The following is a 5000-nucleotide window of genomic DNA, read 5'->3' as shown; positions in this document are numbered from 1 at the left end:
TGCATAAACCTGCTACATCATAGTTGTATCAGCAGGTGTATTACAGTCATAGTTAGGTGTGTGCACAGACATAGTATAGCTCTTTCACAGACACAGATAGCCAAAGTCCACCCTACAGACTGTCAGATATACTACAGCGTGGACTTTGGCTCAGAAAATAGGGTACTATTACTGTTATTGCCGACACTGCTATAACCGCCATAGCTTTCTCTGATGAAAATATTAGTTTTTACTGTGCATCTGCTACAGCACGTCATGTTGTCAACCCTCTCCTCCACCCCCTCCTCCACCCTCTCCTCCTCCTCCACCTCCTCCTCCTCCCCCCTCTCCTCCTCCTCCTCTTCCTCCCCCTCCTCCCTCTCCTCCTCTCCCTCCTTCTCCTCCACCCCCTCCTCCACCCTCTCCTCCTCCACCTCCTCCCCCCTCTCCTCCTCCTCCCCCTCCCTCTCCTCCTCCTCCCCCTCCCTCTCCTCCTCCCTCTCCCCCTCCTCCTCCTCTTCCTCCCTCTCCTCCTTCCTCTCCTCCCTCTCCTCCTCCTCCCCCTCCTCCTCCTCCCTCTCCTCCTCCTCCACCTCCCTCTCCTTCTCCTCCTCCCCCTCCCTCTCCTCCTCCTCCCTCTCCTCCTCCGCCTCCTTCTCCTCCTCCCTCTCCTCCTCCTCCACCTCCCTCTCCTCCCCCTTCTCCTCCTCCTCCACCTCCCTCTCCTCCTCCTCCCCCTCCCTCTCCTCCTCCCCCTCCTCCTCCTCTTCCTCCCTCTCCTCCTCCTCCCTCTCCTCCCTCTCCTCCTCCCTCTCCCTCTCCTCCACCTCCCTCTCCTTCTCCTCCTCCCCCTCCCTCTCCTCCTCCTCTCTCCTCCTCCGCCTCCCTCTCCGCCTCCTTCTCCTCCTCCCCCTCCTCCTCCAGGCCTCTCCGACCAACCTGAAGAGTACATCCATGACGTCCCAGGCCGGCGGCGGTGGCGGTGTGACCGTGGTCAACATCAACGACTCCCCTGCGGCCCGCCAGGCCGCCGCCAAGCTGGCCCTGCGTAAGCAGCTGGAGAAGACCCTGCTGGAGATCCCCCGCCCAAACCCCCCGCCCCCGAGCTCAACTTCCTGCCCTCGGCCGCCAACAACGAGTTCATCTACCTGGTGGGGCTGGAGGACGTGGTGCAGAACCTGCTGGACACCATCGGCAGAGGTAGTTCTAGAACAGTCTCTCTCTCTCTGCTCTCCTCCCTCCTCTCTCTCTCTCTCTGCTCTCCTCCTCTCTCTCTCTCTCTCTCCTCCTCTCTCTCTCTCCTCCCCTCTCTCTCTCTCTGCTCTCCTCCTTCTCTCTCTCTCTGCTCTCCTCCTTCTCTCTCTCTCCTCTCCTCTCTCTCTCTCTCTCTGCTCTCCTCCTCTCTCTCTCTCTCTCTCTCTCCTCCCCTCTCTCTCTCGCTCTCTCCTCCTCTCTCTCTCTCTCTCTCTCTCTCCTCCTCTCTCTCTCTCCTCCTCTCTCTCTCTCTCTCTCTCTCTCTCTCTCTCTCCTCCTCTCTCTCTCTCCTCCCCTCCCCCCTCTCTCCTCCTCTCTCTCTCTCTGCTCTCCTCCTCTCTCTCTCTCTCTATCGGCAGAGGTAGTTCTAGAACAGTCTCTCTCTCTGCTCTCCTCCCTCCTCTCTCTCTCTCTCTGTTCTCCTCCTCTCTCTCTCTGCTCTCCTCCTCTCTCTCTCTCTCTCTCTGCTCTCCTCCTTCTCTCTCTCTGCTCTCCTCCTCTCTCTCTCTCCCTCTCTCTCTCACCCTGCTCTCTCACCCTGCTCTCTCACCCTGCTCTCTCCCCCTGCTCTCTCCCCCTGCTCTCTCCCCCTGCTCTCTCCCCCTGCTCTCTCACCCTGCTCTCTCCCCCTGCTCTCTCCCCCTGCTCTCTCCCCCTGCTCTCTCACCCTGCTCTCTCCCCCTGCTCTCTCACCCTGCTCTCTCACCCTGCTCTCTCACCCTGCTCTCTCCCCCTGCTCTCTCCCCCTGCTCTCTCCGCTCTCCTCCTCTCTCTCTCCCCCTGCTCTCTCACCCTGCTCTCTCACCCTGCTCTCTCCCCCTGCTCTCTCCCCCTGCTCTCTCCCCCTGCTCTCTCCGCTCTCCTCCTCTCTCTCTCACCCTGCTCTCTCCCCCTGCTCTCTCCGCTCTCCTCCTCTCTCTCTCCCCCTGCTCTCTCCCCCTGCTCTCTCACCCTGCTCTCTCCCCCTGCTCTCTCCCCCTGCTCTCTCCCCCTGCTCTCTCCGCTCTCCTCCTCTCTCTCTCACCCTGCTCTCTCCCCTGCTCTCTCCGCTCTCCTCCTCTCTCTCTCCCCTGCTCTCTCCCCCTGCTCTCTCCCCCTGCTCTCTCCGCTCTCCTCCTCTCTCTCTCCCTCTCCCTCTCATTGGTACATTACGTAAACCCATCACACTCTCTGATCTAGAGAGCATTGAAGTTCTAGAACAGTTCTAGAGATCTAGTGTCCCAACCTCTGCCCAATTCAGTCTTTCCAGGGTTGTTAACCCCCTCCCTTCTCTCTCTCTCCCCCCCCCTCCCCCAACAACAGCTAAGACGGGCCTGCCGCCGCCCAAGCCCGTCCTCAAAGAGCCCTACACCTGCTCCCAGTGCAGCACCGACTTCACCTGCCGCTGGAGGAAGGACAAGCCCAAGGGCGGCGGGGGGGCGGCCGGGGGGTCGTCGGTGGTCCTCTGCGAGGACTGCATGTCCTCCAACCTGAAGAAGACCCTGAAGGCGGAGCACACCAACCGTCTGAAGGCGGCCTTCGTCAAGGCCCTGCAGCAGGAGCAGGAGATCGAGCAGCGTATCCTCCAGCAGGCGGCCGCCTCGCCCGTCTCCTCCCAGGTCTCCCACGCCGGCCACGGCGCCCACACCACCACCACCTCTTCTTCCTCCTCCTCCTCCTCCTCCTCCCCGTCGATGAAGGTGGAGCAGTTGGTGGCCCAGCAGCTGAAGCAGGCGCAGGCTCAGGCCCAGGCCCGGGCGGCCTCCCTACAGCACCACCACCACCAGCAGCAGCAGCAGCAGCAGCACCAGCACCAGCACCAGCAGCACCAGGCCAGCAGAGGGCAGCAGCAGCAGAGCATCGCACGCCACCACGCCTCCTCCTCCTCCTCCAGCATCAAGCAGGTAAGAAGACACTCTGCTTCTGACGCTGGTTTTCTCTGTGTAGGCTACCACATGTACAAAGAAAGAGATCTGGTGAGGCTGCATTCTCATTTTATGCGCCCAGATTGTGGAATGTACTTGGCAGTTGACATTAGGGATGCAACCTCAGCACATTATGTTCAAGTCAAGAGTAAAAACCCATCTTTTTAATATTGCCTTTAAATGGCTAAATAATGAAATGATGATTATATAATGATTGGAGCACTTTGAGCTGCAACGTTTGCAGGAAAAGCTCTACACAAATAAAAAGTTATTATTATTATTATTATTTGAATCCAGGAGCTTAATAACTAGGTTATCACTGTTGCTAATGTCAGCTAGCTACTGTAGCTGTGTATTCAGGGGTAGTCAGATCCAAATATCATAGATGACGATGATAAGATCCCAAAATTGTGTCAGTGTTATCGGGGTGCAAGCAGGTAAAAAGGGGGACGCCGCACACCGCTTTTGAATCCAGGAGCTTAATAATAATAATAATAATAATAATATAATAATAATATTAATAATAACTTTTATTTGTATAGTGCTTTTCCTGCAAACGTTGCAGCTCAAAGTAGTGCTCCAATTATTATATAATGATATAGTATAATCATTTAATTATTTAGTCATTTAAAGGCAATATTAAAAAGATGGGTTTTTAGTCTTGACTTGAACATATTTGCTGAGGTTGTAAACTGGCAGTGCATTCCACAATTTGGGATATAACTAGGATATTCACTGTTGCTAATGTCAGCTAGCTACTGTAGCTGTGTATTCAGGGGTAGGCAGATCCAAATATTATAGATGACGTTCGTGTCCCAAAGTTGTGTTAGTGTGTTATCAAGCTCGGTATGTATGGCATGGTTGTCGTTATTAATTTTGGGTGCGTTCGTAAACATGCTCTGAGAGCGCCGGAGCGCACAGAAATTAACCGATTTCAGTTGAAACCAGAGCAGATTTTCCAGAACGTATTTACGAACGCACCCTATGATGACACGTTCTCGTAACACTTTAAGCTCACGCCAGCCATCAGCCACTAAGCCTTCACACAACTCAAGCCAGACATCACACATCACAACATTACATCCACCCCCCCCAGGGCCCGATCGCTAAATAAGCAACGTTTGTGCTTTGTAACCTTTTCCAACCAAAAACGGTTTGACACGTAAGACCGGTTTTTAAAAATAAATGTAATGCCACTCAGAACATCCTGTATTTGACATTTCGATCCTCCCTCCCCCACCTTTTCCACTCTCCTTTCCGTACCTCCCCCCCCTCTCTCTCTCTCTTCCCCCCTCTCTCTCTCTCTCTCTCCCCCCCCCCTTTCTCTCTCTCTCTCTCTCTCCCCCCTCTCTCTCTCTCTCTCTCTCCTCCCCTCTCTCTCTCCCCCCCTTTCTCTCTCTCTCTCCCTCCCTCCCCCTCCCCCCCTCTCTCTCTCTCTCCCCCCCCTCTCTCCCCCTCCCTCCCCCAGAGCCCTCAGGGCCAGCTGTCCCGAGGCAGCATCTCGTCGGCGGGGGTGAGGGGCCTCCCCCACTCCTTCTCCTCCTCCTCCCAGCTGCAGAGCGCGGTGGCGGCCGCCGCCCTCGTCAGCCGGCCAGGTAAGCAGCAGCACCACGCCCACCACCACCTATCCTCCCGCCCCTCTGCCCAGAGTTCAAAGGTCACCACCGTGGGCGGTGGTCAGCACCAACAGCATCAACAACAGCAGGTCAACCACAACCACGGCGGCGGTGGAGGAGGAGGAGGTGGCAACATCAGAGGAGGTAGCGGAGGAGGAGGAGGTAGTGCCTCAGCCTCAGCCACTGCATGGAGGAAGCAGAGCAACATGAACACAGGTAGACTCACTCTAATACCAGCCCCCCACCC

General features: G+C 56.3%; 1 pseudogene across 1 annotated transcript in view; it reads left to right on the top strand.

The window, feature by feature from the left end:
• Positions 1-4969, top strand: part of LOC308175706 (transcriptional repressor p66-alpha-like) — a 14729-nt pseudogene extending 9760 nt beyond the window's left edge. Inside the window, exons 7-9 of the transcript XR_013938057.1 lie at positions 904-1179; positions 2536-3116; positions 4606-4969. The product of XR_013938057.1 is annotated as a transcriptional repressor p66-alpha-like (transcript). The remainder of the gene's footprint in view (positions 1-903; positions 1180-2535; positions 3117-4605) is intronic.
• Positions 4970-5000: the final 31 nt, after the last annotated feature.

This window comes from Nansenia antarctica (genome assembly GCF_963989245.1).
Source record: "Nansenia antarctica genome assembly, contig: SCAFFOLD_945, whole genome shotgun sequence".
In the NCBI taxonomy this organism is placed as follows: Eukaryota; Metazoa; Chordata; class Actinopteri; order Argentiniformes; family Microstomatidae; genus Nansenia; species Nansenia antarctica.
The sequence above is the reverse complement of the archived record's forward strand: the minus strand, read 5'-3'. Positions and strand labels throughout refer to the sequence as shown.